General features: G+C 42.9%; 1 non-coding gene and 1 pseudogene across 1 annotated transcript; both read left to right on the top strand.

The window, feature by feature from the left end:
* Nucleotides 1-5,240: 5,240 nt before the first annotated feature.
* Nucleotides 5,241-5,357, top strand: LOC139383549 (U5 spliceosomal RNA). The gene has a single exon (XR_011628743.1). It is a non-coding gene; the product is annotated as a U5 spliceosomal RNA (small nuclear RNA).
* A 10,824-nt stretch (nucleotides 5,358-16,181) lies between these two features.
* Nucleotides 16,182-16,300, top strand: LOC139383424 (5S ribosomal RNA; annotated as a pseudogene).
* Nucleotides 16,301-17,842: the final 1,542 nt, after the last annotated feature.

The following is a 17,842-nucleotide window of genomic DNA, read 5'->3' on the forward strand; positions in this document are numbered from 1 at the left end:
TTAACAGAATTCCGGGGGCCATCTCTCGAATGAAGAAAATCCTTCCTGTCTTCTCACCCCTGTTTTTGTTCATAGAAGTGAAGGTGTGTCTGGCTCTTGCTAGTGATGTGTTCTCGGGGAGAGGGTGGGACTTTACAGGAGTGTCAGTGTACCTGTGTAATGGGGGAGGGTGTCCGTATGGGGATTACATGATAACCATCTTGGGACAGTTCTGGGATTGGAGAAGAGGGTATCCTTATAGCATAGGGGATCCCACAAAGGTGGATAGGTTTTCCATGATATGGGGAAAACCTGGGAGCACTGTTGAACTTTGTAAAGGTGATGAAATCCTACTAACCATCAAAACTATTAAGCTCTCTGATGCAGGCACTTACACCCTCGGACTACAAAGGACCAGGACAGACACGATGGGTGTGTTTTCTATTAAGGTGCTGCCAAAACCAGAGGTCCCAGACGAACCAGAGCCAGACACTCCTCTACCACCCCTGGACCGAACCTACCACCTACCACCACTGTGTCAAATCTCATTCAGGTAATTAACGTTAGAGACTATTCAGCTATTGATCAATTAGGCACTGAGACTGGTTTTGATGGTAGGGACAATTTGTGGCTGTCCTATATGAGGTATACAGCTAAAACCCTGAGAAGAAAGGACTGCATTATTTGTAGTCATGCTAGACCTGTTCTGGCTACACACCCATTTGCTATTGGAGAAGGAGAGGGGTGGTTGTGTATTCTGTGAGAGGTTTTTACCAGGTTCAGCCCAATTCAACTTTCTGTTCCTCTTTGAGCCTTGTGTTTCCTATAGTACCTCCTCATCGGACCCCTTGGAGTGTTAGGGCATATGGGGGCAATTACAGTTGCATCACGGGTACAGGTAATGGCATTGATTATGGGAGATTGCCTGAAGCTGATTGCAGTAGTAACATAACCATTAATTCCACTTGGCCAGTTACAGGCCTAAACCAAACTAGTGGTCTGGCTGATGTGTGGTGGATCTGTGGACCCAAAAGAGTGCTGAGACCCATTCTTAGAGGAGACTGGCAAGGTACGTGTGCTCTGACCAGTTTGATAATTCCACTGACCATTGTTGATGTTACTGCTGAGCAGCTGTTGGGTTCTGTATCCAGGGGACCTGAAAACATTCCATCCCATGGGAGACATAGACGTAGTGCTCCATGGACAGAGGATGTAGTTGACATACACACTAACCTGTTGGGGGTGCCAGTGGGGGTTCCTCATGAGTTTCAGGCCTTGGGTAGGAATGATGGACTCTGACACTTACTACCTATTATAGGTCCAGCCATAGTGGATGCAAGGCAGACTGCATGGATTAATTACATCTACTATAATCAACAGCGTTTTGTGAATTACTCCCGTGATGCACTCACTGGTATGTCTGAACAGTTTGAGGCCACATCTAGGGTTGCCAGACAGAATAGACTTGCTTTGGATATGCTTCTTGCCAGTCAGGGGGGTGTCTGCAAGATGTTCGGTGAACAATGTTGCACGTATATTCCTAATAACACCAGTCCAGATGGTAGTATATCTAAGGCCCTTAGTGGGCTTGATGCACTATCTGCTGAGATGAGGACCATGGCGGGGGTGGAGGAGTCTGGACTGTTCTCTTGGTTGGGAGCCTGGTTTGGTAAGTACACTAGTATGGTGGTTACTGGATTTCTGACCCTAATTCTTGTATTTTTGTTATTGATGTGTTGTGCTGCTTGCATCATACCGTGTTTTAAGAAGTCTGTTACAGATGTGGTGAAGGCTTCAGGTATGATGCCCTTGCTTGATGCTCCTGAAGGAGATGCAGATACGGAATCTAACTTCCGGAGACAGATGGGGCTGACTAAGGATGACCCCTGGTTTGCTGTGGGTGAGGTTGTGGAATGATAACTTCTTAAATACATAACGTGTACGATATAACTTGTCCTCTCTTATGTGAAGGTTTAGAGTCCCTGGGTGGCAAGGAGCCCACCTGGTACAGGATAGGAGTAGCTGAGAGGACCAGATGGTTTATAATAATGCTTTGCTCTGCCTTACTCTGTTTTCCATGACCAAAGTTATCCTATATCTTACAAGTCAATAAACAATAAACTTTTATCCTGTTTTTGATAAGTGACACCCCTTATGGGTGTCAAAGGGGGAGACAAAAGCATATATCACTTGTTGATTGTTAATTTTTTTCTTGGTTGATTTTTCTTTTCTGTTTTTTTTTTGTAAAAAAATAAATAAAATAAAAATAATGTTTTGAAATGCTATTAACATATTACTATGTTGGGACCGCTGAAATAAAAGATAATGATTGACATATATGTTAATCAACAAAGGGACGTGCATCACTTCATATATTCACAAAATAAAGGTTTAAAGTTCCTGGGTTCATCAGCAACCTAGTATATCGGATGGTATGGTTACACCCCATAGGGGAGTAAAAAGGGGGATTATGAGGTTTCTGTGTTGTGCACTATAGCCCATTACCATATATATGATTGAATATTATCTGCTGTTGGCTTGTGTGGATGTATGTATGTAACATAGCTGACTTGAAACATTGTTAACAGTTTCAAGGCCATGGGCCTTTCTCATGATGGAAAAATACAGAATAACATAAAAACGGACACATACAGAAGGTAGTGTAGCAAATCACAGACTGTTTTTGTTAGAACTCAAACTTAACAATAACAGAAACCAGATATGTGATAACGGTATCTAGGGAATGAGCGCATAGATACTCGACACAGCAAGTTACATCTATCAACTGGAGCGCCCGGGGGCTGGTACCAGCTCGTACGACAACAATCAATAATAGGCTGGGTGAGTCTAAACCACGCCCAGTCTCTACTGTGATAGGCCAACAGACGGGTTGGAACTATGTCTATCACAGTATAAAGAATACTGTTTACATACATCCTGTCAGTTCTCTGCTTGCCCTGCGAGGTGGGACAGAGAGCCCGTATATACGAAAATTGCATTTACCACTTATTGCTTAGCTAATAAAAAATACATAGTATACAATCGGTGACTCATTGTCATATTTATCCTGATACCAGATTTGAATTTACGCAACTCTAACACCTGGTAAACAGTGTATGATCGCTGGATGATTCATTTTAAGTCTAATACTGCGGGTAATGGAGTCGCCAATGACTAGAGTTTTCAATTTGTCAGAGCTAATGGTGGGAAGCTTCGGTGTCTCAGACCCCGTAACGGGGGGAGTAGAGACAAGAGAAGGCTCGGCCTCTGACTCCGACTCGCTGCTTAATGGGGAAAAGCGGTTGAAAGTTTCTGTCGGCTGAATGAGCGACACCGGTTGAGCATTCCTACAGCATTTCCTTCCAGAAACCGTGAGAAAGTTGTCCGGCTGCGGGGACTGTGCCAGGGGATGTATACTACTATCTGTACTTACTGGTGACACAGACGCTGTTTCATCCTTTCCTACACTGAAATGACCCTTGCCTAACGATTGCGTCTGAAGCTGGGCTTGTAGCACAGCTATCCTCGCCGTAAGGCGATCGTTCTCCTGTATATTATGAGTACAGCGACTGCAATTAGAAGGCATCATGTTAATGTTACTACTTAGCTTTGGCTGTTGGAGGTCCTGACGAACCATATCCAGATAAAGCGTCCGGAGTGAAAAAGTTGAGGGAAAAAAACAAAAATATAAACGGTAATGAAAAAGTAAAAACCGTAAAGTTGTCAGGTAGCAAAATAGGTTGGCAACAAAACGCACAGCAACACGTCTGCAAGTTGTGACCGGAAATGACGTGACGTACGTAACTAAATCCCACCACTCTTAACACCCCCTCACACATGGACTGGAGGCCTTCAAGCCCCCGAAAGAAACCAAAAAAGGCGTCAACGAAAGCCTGCTCCTCCAGTACATCCCGATCTAACTTCCAGTACCCCCTACCGAAGAGGCAGACTGTTGACCCCACCTGCAGGAACACCCCGTCGTGGTCCGAAAAGAACACAGGCAACAGTCGCCCAGACAACTGACCCAAAGACCTGGATACAAAAATATAATCGAGCCTCCGCGCAACCCCCCTGGAGTTGCGCCATGTAGGACCGGCCATTGTCGGATTAGTGTGCAGGCCACCATCAACCAGACCATGGCAAGCCATTAGCCTGGTGATAGCGCCTGCACTACTATCCCCTCCTACCCCTAAATCTATGTTAAAATCACCTCCTATAACCAAGTGCCTATTTGTAACACAGAGGGGCGTTAGACAGTCCACCATCTCCCTCCTGTCTGCCGCCACCTGCGGCCCATACACCACCACTAACCTATACCTACTATCCCTAAATGTGACATCCACCCCCAAAACCCTCCCCTGCATTACAACAAAAGTGCCCTCTACCTTCACCTCTCTATTCCCAAACAAAATCCCTACTCCTGTCGAGTGCACCCCTCCTATATTCCAAAATGACTCTCCCTTGTCCCACTCCCTCCTAAATCTATTTACATCCCCTCCATCCCTCAGGTGAACCTCCTGTAAAAAAACAAACATACAAAACCCAACCCCTCTAAAAAACTAAAAACCGCCCTCCTCTTAACAAAGTCCCTCAAACCCCTTACATTTAAGCTAAACAAATTTACAGAAATATTCATTAATAAATATAAACAAACCCTCTACAAATAAACCCAAACCAACAAAAAACAGGAGACTCACCCGATGCTCCCCTGCTCCATCTCATCCGGCAGGGACGTCCTCTCCTCTCCTGACGCCCCCCCGTCCTCCTACATCTCTCTAACCCAGGATGCAGGCAGTGTGTTAGGCCTCTGAGTGCCCTGCATCCTGAGTTCCACACCAACACCCTCCATTCCTCCCTCCCTGTAGGCCTCTGGGCTAAGAGTAGGAGACCCCAACTCCCCAAACAGGAGTTGAGATCCCCCCAGACAAACAGCCCCCAGCCTCATCCTGCAAGTCACCCTCCACCAAATGATGAGTGGCTGAGGAAAACAGTGAGGTCAAAGACACTCTTCCCTCCCCCATCACTCGCTTGGCCTCCCCCTCACCCCTTCAGCCTCCTTGTACGTAATGAAGAGAAACATGATAGTGGCCAGGATAGTGTGTGTGTGTGTGTGTGTGTGTGTCTCTCTCTCTCTCTCTCTCTCTGACTGACTTGTTACCCACAGCCCTCGAAAACTTGGAAGAGTGGGTTCCGGGACCACCCGTGAGAACCCGGCCTAGAGTGCACAGAGTGTGTCTCGGCCCCGACCTCTGACTTCCATACGACTCTGGTTTCTCTTCATTACGCACAAGCCTTTTGCCTTTTATTAAAGACTTCCGTGGAGAGGAACACTTACGAGTTCAACGTATTTTTGGAGGGGCTTTGCTTCTTGCAGAGCCCGATATCTTGTTTCAAGAGAAATTGATAGAGATAACGACGCCGCCGCCGAGACTTTTTGCTCAGGCGTTTGACTTCAATCCGGCTGGCTGGCTGACCAGTGTATTTTTCCACTCAAAGTAGTCGCTCGGGTAATTGCGCTCAAGCCCGACAACAGACGGACGGACGGACAACTGGCGTATTTGCCGGGCTTTGAACAAATAGTGGCACTAGGCGTGAAGAGCTAGTGACTTAAAGACGCATTGGCGACTTTTTCAAAAAAACACCTGCGTGTCGCCGGGGAAACTTTGGGTGGGGAGGAGACAGCCTTTGCCAAACCGCTGAGGTCTGCCCTTACCCCCGGGTGCCCAGCGGATGCAGGGTTCCATTTGTGGGTTATCGCTTCTCGGCCTTTTGGCTAAGATCAGGTTTGGTACCGAGGTGCCATAACACTCTTACGTTGCAATTCGTTTGGAAGAACAAGGGCCAGCAAATTGGGAACAGAGAATGGTTCATCAGGACGGTGATCATTGAAGGGTTAAGGGTGGACCCAGGTAACGTTTACTGCTTGCAGTGGAACATGGCGGCGGAGGGCTATGACCTGTCCCTAAACAGTGAGGCCTTGTACAGGAGATGTATGGACACCTGCAAAGAGAAGGCAGCCAGTGAGCCATTCTCAAACTTTCAGGTTTACCCCTTGTGCCAGTTGGATTTAAAGGTCATCACCGTACACATTTACAACCCCCTATGTGGGGGATGACAGCATCGGGGCTTTCCTAGGCTGGTTTGGAAAAGTGAGTCCCGGGGTGAGGTACCTACAGGATGGGTATGGCATCTGGTCAGGGAGGAGACAGTTCCGTATCGCACTGAACACGGACCCGGAAGGAGCTGATAAGTTGGTTCACCCACCAGCCTATTTCTCCATTGGAGCGGACCGGCGGTACCTGTTTTATTCAGGCCAACCAAGTTTTTGTAGACACTGCCGTAGCTTCGGTCATTTGGCCACGGGGTGCAACCTGCTGAAGTGCAGAAACTGTGGGAAACCAGGTCACGGTGCAGCCAACTGCAGGGAGGCTCGAGTCTGCAATTGCTGTGGGAAGCAGGGCCATTTGTTTAAAGACTGTCCAAATAGACAATGGACCTATGCTGAGGCAGCCAGCGATGGCCCTGAGGAAGGCGTGGCGGGATCTCCCCTACGGCCAATAGAGGAGGTTCTTGAGGAAATTCGAGCAGCGGCAGCGAAGGTGGCAAAAGCCCCGGGGGAAAGTGCAGTAAAGGAGGTCCGTCCAAAGGGGACTGAGGAGGAGATGGAGCTGCTGACGGGAGCCTGGGAGGATGGTCTGATGAGTGAGATGTCAGACGACCCGGCTACCCAAACCTCTACCCGGAAGATGAGGTCGTCTTCGGCGGGCGGGTCGACTGGATCGGCATCTTCAGATAATGGAGAGTCCAGGAAGGTGTACAAGGGGAAAAGAAAGGTCACGGACCGGGTGACGGTGGAAGAGCATAAGAGGCCAGCGGTGGCCATCTTCAACCGGTTTACAGTGCTGAACCCTGATACCGTGGATGACGGGTCAGATGTTGGGGCTGAGAGCCAGGATCCAGTTGTGTTGAAGGTTCCTGCGTTAGCAGGCTCTGAAACCTCGGTGGGGGGGTCTGGGGAGCAGGTCCACGGGGCCTGTTTGGTTCCTGAGCTTCCTGGGACAGGCACCTTGGAGGTGGACACCAATCCTGAGGAGGCTTTAATGGACTGTGCACAGGTACTGTCCAGGGAAGACCACTCTTCCAGTCCTGGGGAAGCATCACAGGTCTGTGGACAGGTATTAATTTAACCTGTGTGGACTTTTCCAGCCCTGAACGCTCTTTCGTGGCACCAGGCACGCCGAACAGTGACCTATACTTGGAAGGGGTGAGTGGCTTCGGGATGGGGGCGGCTCCTATCAGACAGACTGTATAGAGACGCTGGGTGGTCTTGTTTAGTTTCTTCTTCATTGGTATGTTATTTATACAGTTGTAACAGTGAATGTAAGGGGATTAAGGGATTGGGGGAAGAGAGGAGGGGTGTTTCAGTACCTTTCCTGTGTCTCCTTCCAGGTTTGTTTTTTACAAGAGGTTCATTTAAGGGACATGGGGGATGTTTCTGTGTTTACAAGGGGGTGGGCGAAAGGAGAGTCCAGATGGGGGATGGGGGGGGTGCACTCCTCTGGGGTGGGGATTATGTTTGGGGATAGGGACTTGTGTGGTGGGTTCTTTTTCTGTCATACAGGGGAGGGTTTTAGTGGTTGATGCAGACTGGAGGGGGGCGAAGTTTCGTTTTATTAACATTTATGCTCCTGCTGAACCTCGAGGTAGAAAATATAATTTTTTGTATCTGCCAGATGTGTGTGTTACTAATCGAACTGTGGTTTTGGGCGGGGATTTCAATGTCTCTTTTGATGGCACTGGGGACTTTAGCCCACCCTATTTGGTTTCTGTGGTTAAAGAATTTTCTTTATAGGACTCATTCAGTCTGCGACCCCAATGGGGAGGGTATGACATGGGCAAACTCAATGGGTTCCCGTAGTCGTATAGATTTTTTTTTTTTTTTTTTTACCTGTGCTAATCTCGCACTGTCTCTCCGGTTTCATTTTCTGACCATTGCCAAGTTCAGGTAGTGTTCTCGGTAGACGTGCCAATATTTGGCAGAGGTTTTTGGAAATTAAACTCCAAAACTTTGGCGGATCTTTCTTTTAGGGAGGCTTTTTTTTGGTTCCCTAGTTGAATGGTGGGAGTGCGTAAAGCGCAATGTGCGCACCCTGGCCATTTCGCACTGTGGCGCAAGCAGATACGAAGGTTTTTCAGCGGCTTCAGGGGGAGCTGACTGCCTTGGTGTCAGCTGAGAATAAGGATGAGGGGAGGGGTGTGGAGAAGATAGAGGGTTTAAAAAGGAAGTTGGGGCTGTATTTTCAGGGGAAGGCCAGGGACTTTCTCTACAGGTGTCAAAGAGACAAGTTTGAGTTTGGTGAGCCTCGCAGCTCATATTTTTTTTAACAGATTAAAGCTGCCCGTGCCAAATCAGTTATTGCTCAGTTGCGAACAGAAGGGGGGGGGGGGGTGGTTTCTGACCCAAAGGGGATGGTGGAAGCAGCGTCCTCTTTCTACTAAGAATCCTTTAGGGAGAAGGACATAGATGGTTCGAAAGAACGTGTCTTTTTGGGGTTTTTAAGGAAAAAGGTTCCCCCGGAGGCAGCCTCTGATCTCGATCGCCCTTTCGAGCTTGCGGAAGTTAAGGCTGCTTTGCGGGGTTTACCAACCAATAAGGTGCCAGGTTACGATGGGCTTCCACGGGAGTTTTATGTCACCTTCTGGGAGATTTTGGGGAGAGATTTTCTTTCGGTAATTAACCTCTGCGCACGGAACCCGCTAGCGGGCTGAAATTCCACAACATAAGGTGATCGCTACATAAATAGTCATATTAAACATTCATGAAAATACAAGTGTCTCACATGTATTGAAAGCCTAGAATCTTGCTAATCCAACTGCGTTGTCAGATTTAAAAAAGGATTTACTGCGAAAGAATACGATGCGATTATCTGAGCATAGAGCCCCATAAAAAATACAAATAAATTAACCATCACAGGTGTAACATAATCACAAACTGCATTAAAATAAATCATTTACCTTTGACGATCTTCGTCTGTTTGCAATTCCGATGCTCATTGTTACACAATGAATGATCTTTTGTTTGATAACATCAGTTTTTATAGCCTAACACGAAACATTTTGTGAACCGCTTGTGTCGTGAATTCCGTCTCATTCCATTTTCGACGACACATTCCAGGTAAATAACCCACACAGAACGTGACTTTTCCAGTCATGTTTGGTTTTGGTCGCAAAGTTCAAGGGGGGCGAATACTTTCGCAAGGCACTGTATATATATATATATTTTTCATATATTTTTTAATCAATAATTCTTTTTTTCTTTTTTTTCTTTTTTTTCCTCTTTTTTTTTGGGGGGGGGGGTGTTAGAATACCATTTTGGTATTTTGTATATAGTTATTTGTTTCAAAATCTATACCTTCACCAATTGGGCTACTTGTGTGGGACACCTGGGTGACTTCATGATAAATGTCATGTAGCACACTCATTTTGGAAGTTATCATTCTGAAACTTTGCACACGTACTGTTTCCCTCTTATATTTTTCACTGAAATTGTCCCCATCATCCTATCTGAATGTTTGTTTCAATTCACATTTACATTTGTTTCAATTCACATGTACACAAACTTCAGTGTTTTCTTTCAAATGGTACCAAGAATATGCATATCCTTGGTTCTGTGCCTGAGCTACAGGCTGTTAGATTTGGGTATGTCTTCAGGCAGAAATTGCACAAAGTAGGGGGGGAGCTGTAAGAGGTTAAAAGAGAATGTGTGTTTATGGTGGGAGGAAGTTAAAGTTAAAGTACAAAATGGAGTATTAGGTACTCTAAAAATCGTAACCGTGTAGATAAGCAGAATGAAAAATGCGTAGAAATAGGATGATACATCAAATCAAATCAAATTTTATTTGTCACATACACATGGTTAGCAGATGTTAATGCGAGTGTAGCGAAATGCTTGTGCTTCTAGTTCCGACAATGCAGTAATAACCAACAAGTAATCTAGCTAACAATTCCAAAACTACTACCTTATAGACACAAGTGTAAGGGGATAAAGAATATGTACATAAAGATATATGAATGAGTGATGGTACAGAGCGGCATAGGCAAGATACAGTAGATGGTATTGAGTGCAGTATATACATATGAGATGAGTATGTAAACAGTGGCATAGTTAAAGTGGCTAGTGATACATGTATTACATAAAGATGCAGTAGATGATATAGAGTACAGTATATACATATACATATGAGATGAATAATGTAGGGTATGTAAACATTATATTAGGTAGCGTTGTTTAAAGTGGCTAGTGATATATGTTACATTTCCCATCAATTCCCATTATTAAAGTGGCTGGAGTTGAGTCAGTGTGTTGGCAGCAGCCACTCAATGTTAGTGGTGGCTGTTTAACAGTCTGATGGCCTTGAGATAGAAGCTGTTTTTCAGTCTCTCGGTCCCAGCTTTGATGCACCTGTACTGACCTCGCCTTCTGGATGATAGCGGGGTGAACAGGCAGTGGCTCGGGTGGTTGTTGTCCTTGATGATCTTTATGGCCTTCCTGTGACATCGGGTGGTGTAGGTGTCCTGGAGGGCCGGTAGTTTGCCCCCGGTGATGTGTTGTGCAGACCTCACTACCCTCTGGAGAGCCTTACGGTTGTGGGCGGAGCAGTTGCCGTACCAGGCGGTGATACAGCCCGACAGGATGCTCTCGATTGTGCATCTGTAGAAGTTTGTGAGTGGTTTTGGTGACAAGCCAAATTTCTTCAGCCTCCTGAGGTTGAAGAGGCGCTGCTGCGCCTTCTTCACGATGCTGTCTGTGTGGGTGGACCAATTCAGTTTGTCTGTGATGTGTACGCCGAGGAACTTAAAACTTACTACCCTCTCCACTACTGTTCCATCGATGTGGATAGGGGGGTGTTCCCTCTGCTGTTTCCTGAAGTCCACAATCATCTCCTTTGTTTTGTTGACGTTGAGTGTGAGGTTATTTTCCTGACACCACACTCCGAGGGCCCTCACCTCCTCCCTGTAGGCCGTCTCGTCGTTGTTGGTAATCAAGCCTAGCACTGTTGTGTCGTCCGCAAACTTGATGATTGAGTTGGAGGCCTGCGTGGCCACGCAGTCGTGGGTGAACAGGGAGTACAGGAGAGGGCTCAGAACGCACCCTTGTGGGGCCCCAGTGTTGAGGATCAGCGGGGTGTAGATGTTGTTGCCTACCCTCACCACCTGGGGGCGGCCCGTCAGAAAGTCCAGTACCCAGTTGCACAGGGCGGGGTCGAGACCCAGGGTCTCGAGCTTGATGACGAGCTTGGAGGGCACTATGGTGTTAAATGCCGAGCTGTAGTCGATGAACAGCATTCTCACATAGGTATTCCTCTTGTCCAGATGGGTTAGGGCAGTGTGCAGTGTGGTTGAGATTGCATCGTCTGTGGACCTATTTGGGCGGTAAGCAAATTGGAGTGGGTCTAGGGTGTCAGGTAGGGTGGAGGTGATATGGTCCTTGACTAGTCTCTCAAAGCACTTCATGATGACGGAAGTGAGTGCTACGGGGCGGTAGTCGTTTAGCTCAGTTACCTTAGCTTTCTTGGGAACAGGAACAATGGTGGCCCTCTTGAAGCATGTGGGAACAACAGACTGGGATAGGGATTGATTGAATATGTCCGTAAACACACCAGCCAGCTGGTCTGCGCATGCTCTGAGGGCGCGGCTGGGGATGCCGTCTGGGCCTGCAGCCTTGCGAGGGTTGACACGTTTAAATGTTTTTGAAAAGGTTGATGCTGATCCAGACTATGATGTTGTGAACTATTTGAAAATCCATGCAGAGCTAGGGTTTTCTGAAGAAAAAAAGTAATGTTTAGGTGCTATTGTTAGGAGTAAGGCACAGTACGCCTTGGAGGGAAATAAATGTACTTCCTTTTTTCTGGGGCTTGAAAAACGAAAGCAATTTCAGAGTTATATTGTAGAATTGGAAAATGAAAAAGGTGTAAAGGTAAATGATTTTGTTGACATCGTAGATTTAGTTGAATCCTTTTACAGAAATCTTTATAAAAAGAGTGATGTGGATAAAGTGTGTGTTGAAAATCAGTGCCAAAGTATCTCAGGCAGATAGAATGATGTGTGATGAAGAGATTTAAATTATGGAAATCAAGGAAGCAATTGAGAACACTCAAGGAAATAAAAGTCCAGGTTTGGATGGTTTAACAAATGAATTCTATAAAGCTTTTGTGGATATTTTGTCACCCATTTTATTGAAGGTTTTTCAGTATATGGAAGAGAATAAGGAAATCCCTGAGTCTATGTCAATTGGAATGTTAACCATCTTATTTAAAAATAGAGGCAGTAGGTTAAAGTTAGAAAATTATAGGCCTATTAGTCTTCTAAATTCAGATTATAAAATACTGACTAAAGTTTTAGCTAATAGGATGAAAAAGGTGATTGGAAGTATTATTACATCAACACAAGCCTACGGAATACCTGGAAGAGATGTTGCCGATGTAATTTGTACAATTAGAGATGTTGTTAATCAAATGAAAAATGAAGGTGGTATAGTTTTAAGTTCAGATTTTAAGAAAGCTTTTGATAAAGTGGGACATAGTTTTCTGCTACAGACTTTGGAGAGGTTTGGTTTTGGACCAAAATTTGTATCTTGGATTAACTTGTTGTATAGCAGAGCAAAAAGTTGTGTTAAATGTAACGGAGTGTTAACAGATACTTCCCCTATAGAGAGGTCAGTAAGGCAGGGTTGTCCTTTGTCAGCTCTACTGTACAGTGTTTCTACGGAACCTTTAGCTGTTTTAATACTTGGAGACAAAGAGGTGAAGGGTGTTGGAATCCCAGGTGGTGGTGTCAGTGTTATACATCAGTACACTGATGACACTACTTGTACTGTGAAGGATGTAGGTAGCATTGAAAGCATTATGAAAATCATAGATATCTATTGTAAGCCATCGGGGGCTGAAGTTAATATAGAGAAGACAGAAATTATATTTTTGGGGGATATCAATGCAAATAAGTCTGAGATTCCATTTAAGGTAGCTAAGGATTTTATGAAGGTGCTGGGAGTAAATATTGGTGTAGAGGAGAAAGAGGCAAGGGATATAACTTGGACGGGGATCCTCAATAAAATCAAGCTAACTTTGAATTTCTGGAAAAATTGAAAATTAAAGTTAAACGGTCAAGTAATTGTAGTAAATGTTTTGGGAGTTCTAGACATGCCAGAGTGGACTCTAAATGAATTGAATAATGTGGTGTCTAATTTTATATGGGATGGTAAAGGTGTTAGAATTGCGCAGAAAACATTGATAGCAGACTATGATGATGGAGGTTTAAACCTTGTAGATTTTGATGTTAAAAGAAAAGCTAAGAGGATAAAAACAGTAAAGAAATATTTGTATGACAGCTTAGATTATGCTGGAAAAAAAATGTCAAAGTCTATTTGGATGAGAGTGGTGGATGTGAAGATAATGGTTTGTTGATGGGTCTTGAAAGAAAAATGTGTGAAAAGGTACCAGATTTTGTATAAAGAAGTGCTAAATGCATGGGCAGAGTTGTTGCCTAATGTGTATTATGAGTGTGGGCATATTGACCTAATTATGAATCATCCTGTTTTTCTGAATGAAAAAATTAAGTACAAAGAAAGGGTGTTATATAGTGAAGTATTCATGAGTGCAGGTCTTAGACAGATAAAAGATTACACATATGAGGTAATTCGAGGTTTTCTTCCTGAAGAAGCTATTTTTGACACCATCCATGAATGGGATGTAGAGGTGGGTAGGGGAACAGTGAAGAATATGTACGAGAAGATAAAATAAAGTATACCAAGCACATGGGTGGATTTAATAAATAGTAAAGTTGTTAGGGAATATTTATTTGTCTTTCCTAATTTGTTTATTGGTAACAGTAAGGAGAAGGCTCATTTATCTAGTATCCCGGTGAAAAGATTCTATAAAATAATCGTAGAGAAAAATGTGAAAAGGCCAGCTGCGGAGAAAGTTTGGAAAGGAATTTTTCCAACTTTGGACGTAAAAAAGATATGGAAAACTTTAAATGTAAAATATAATAGTATGGAATGTGAAAGTAACGATTTTAAAATAAGGCATGTATGTATACAAAGGTGGTTTTACATCAAATCAATAGGGAAATAAAAAGAGAATGTGAGTCACTGGAAAATTTACTGCATTTGTTTGTGGAATGTGAGGAGTTAAAATATTTATTTTGTATGGTAAAGGGAATGATACATAGAAACTGGAGGGGTGATATTTTTGAAAAAATATGTGTGGAATGAATTGGTGTTATTTGGCGTGGCTGGTAAATGAGGGTGTTAATGTTGTTTTGTTGAATGTTGCTTTGAGTTTTGTTAGGTATGCTATTTTTTGTAGGAGGAATTATGTTTTTTTGAGGGGAAGAGGGTAAGGGTGTGGGATATTTATGTAGTATTGTTTAAGAAGCATATAGATATGTTTCATTGTTATGCAAGGGAATGTTTTGATGAAGCTTTTGTGGAGGGGAGTGGGTTGATTTGAAGGGTGGATGGTGGAAGAATTAGTTATAATTTTTGAAAGTATTGGTATGTTAATTTCCTTTTGGTTTTATAGTTGTTCGGGAGTTGATTTCAACATGCCTGTTTTGTGAGATTATAATTTATGTTTTTATTAGTTTTTGTTGTATTTTATTTATTTCAGTTCTTTGATTTGATAGGGGGTGAATTGTTCACCTGCCTATGTTAGTCTCGGTTTTTGTGTATTGTACATTTTATAAAATATTGTAATTGAAACTTTTTTATAATATATATATATTTTTTTAAAGTACGCCTGATCTCGTCAGATCTTGGGAACTACGCAGGGTCGGCCCTGGTTAGTACTTGAATGGGAGACCGCCTGGGAATACCAGGTGCTGTAAGCTTTTTGTCCACGAGGGGGTGCTCTTGCATCATTTCATCAGCATCACTGCCTTGTGGAATTTAACCTCTAGTGACACCCCATCCTGGGTCCGGGAGCGTAATCATCGACTGACACTAATTAGCGTAACGCAACTGACATAAATATTACTAGAAAATATTCCTATTCATGAAAATCACAAGTGAAATATATTGAGACACAGCTTAGCCTTTTGTTAATCACCCTGTCATCTCAGATTTTCAAAATATACTTTACAGCCAAAGCAAGACAAGCATTTGTGTAAGTTTATAGCCTAGCATAGCATTATGTCCAGCTAGCAGCAGGTAACTTGGTCACGAAAATCAGAAAAGCATTCAAATTAAATAGTTTACCTTTGATGAGCTTCGGATATTTTCACTCACGAGACTCCCAGTTAGATAGCCAATGTTCCTTTTTTCCCAAAATATTATTTTTGTAGGCGAAATAGCTCCGTTTGTTTTTCACGTTTGGCTGAGAAATCGACCGGAAATAGCGGTCACGACAACGTAGAAAAATATTCCAAATTAGCTCCATAATAATCGACAGAAACATGGAAAATGTTGTTTATAATCAATCCTCAAGGTGTTTTTCAAACATCTATTCGATAATATATCCACCGGGACAATTGGTTTTTCAGTAGGACCGATTGGAAAAATGGCTACCTCTGTATTTTACGCGAGAATCACTCTGAGAGCCATCAGGTGACCGCTTAAGGGTATTCTTCAACATAAAGGCGTAAAACTACGTCACAATGCTGTAGACACCTTGGGGAATACGTAGAAAAAGTAATCTGGTTGATAGCCCATTCACTGCTCAATAGGGACCCATTGGAACACAGATCTTTCAAAACATGAGGCACTTCCGGATTGGATTTTTCTCAGGCTTTCGCCTGCAATATCAGTTCTGTTATACTCACAGACAATATTTTTATAGTTTTGGAAACTTTAGAGTGTTTTATATCCTAAGCTGTCAATTTTATGCATATTCTAGCATCTTGTCCTGACAAAATATCCCGTTTACTTTGGGAACGTTATTTTTCCAAAAATGAAAATACTGCCCCCTAGTCACGAGGTTAAACTCTTTGTTCGTTTTTTCCCACAAGGCCCTCGCTTTGAAATAAGTAAGCAAGGTTAGTTTGTATTTCATCCAACGATCTGTGCTACAAAGTGATGGCTACAGTATATGCAATTTCTTCCACTTTTTGAGTGACAAAAATATACTTATCTAAATGGTGAAAATGCAACATCTGTTAATCAGACTCACTTTGATTTTATATAGTGCACCAGTAAATCATTTCTCCCTTACGACCATGCCGGCCTGAGTACTCCTGATCTTGTCAGATCTCGGAAGCTTAGCAGGGTTGGGCCTGGTTAGTACTTGGATGGGAGACTGCCTGGGAATACCAGGTGCTGTAAGCTTTTTGTCCACGAGGGGGTGTTCTTGCATCATTTCATCAGCATCACTGCCTTGTGGAATTTAAACTCTTTGTCCGTTTTTTCCCACGAGTCTGAAATATGTGCCCTCGCTTTGAAATAAGTAAGCAAGGTTAGTTTGTATTTCATCCAACGATCTGTGATGCAAAGTGATGGCTACAGTATATGCAATTTCTTCCACTTTTTGCGTGACAAAAATATACTTATCTAACTGGTGAAAATGCAACATCTGTTAAACATGATTTAGACCTTGTTTATGGAAAGTGGTTATTTCTGTATTTCAATGTTGCAACTTGCTGAAAATTGTCCATAGTGGTCATATCATCTCAAATAAACAGAACAATTAATTTTTTACATCTAGAGTGCATCAAACATGATTTAGACCTTGTTTATGGAAAGTGGTTATTTCTGTATTTCAATTTTGCAACTTGCTGAAAATTGCCCATAGTGGTTATAACATCTCAAATAAACAGTACTGGAAAAAAATTAAATTCAGAGTGCATCAAACATGATTTAGACCTTGTTTATGGAAAAGTGGTAATTTCTGTATTTCAAATGTAGCAACTTGCTGAAAATTGTCCACAGTGTTCATACCATCTCGAATAAACAGAACAAATTGTTTTTTACATCCAGAGTGCATCAAACAAGATTTAGACCTTGTTTATGGAAAAGTGGTTATTTCTGTATTTCAAATGTAGCAACTTGCTGAAAATTGTCCACAGTGTTCATATCATCTCGAATAAACAGAACAAATTGGTTTTTACATCCAGAGTGCATCAAACATGATTTAGACCTTGTTTATGGAAAAGTGGTTATTTCTGTATTTCAATGTTGCAACTTGCTGAAAATTGTCCATAGTGGTCATAACATCTCAAATAAACAGTACTGGAAAAAAATTACATCCAGATTGCATCAAACATGATTTAGACCTTGTTTATGTAAGCATGTCCTTAAATCTCAAAATCAAAAAGGTGCCCATCTTTACCCACAGACATATCTTTCCAAAGCTCAGTGAGAAGGAATGGTGAAGCTCACCCGTGAAGCGTCAGCAACACATGGCTACAGCTGTAGACTTCTGTTATTTGCCATTTAAATACAAGCTTAGTGGTAAAACACCATTTGTATTATATGAATTCAATATTATTTGCAGTTTTGCATACAACAGTACGTTAGGATGCAACATTGTAACTACATCGGAAAAAACTAAACTAAAAAAAGGTTTTTAAATGTTTGTTTTTTTTACACTTTTCTACTATGACATTGGGGGCCTTTTATTTTGAAATGCTAAAATGTGTTACCCGGAAGTGACTTGTTAGTTTTGCTATCAATACACTGAGCTAGCTACTTTTCAATCTCACCTATGATGTTCAAACTCGCAACAATCCATAACCATCCTTGTCTTTCTAGCCTTTAAAATGGCATTATTTGTGAGTTGTCATGATTTGATCATGTACGTGTTGTTAATTAGTTAAATTGTACTTTTATCGGAGATATAAATAATTTATCTACTGTATGCTCAGATTAGCC

The sequence above is a fragment of the Oncorhynchus clarkii genome, chromosome 2 (genome assembly GCF_045791955.1).
Source record: "Oncorhynchus clarkii lewisi isolate Uvic-CL-2024 chromosome 2, UVic_Ocla_1.0, whole genome shotgun sequence".
Classification (NCBI taxonomy): Eukaryota; Metazoa; Chordata; class Actinopteri; order Salmoniformes; family Salmonidae; genus Oncorhynchus; species Oncorhynchus clarkii.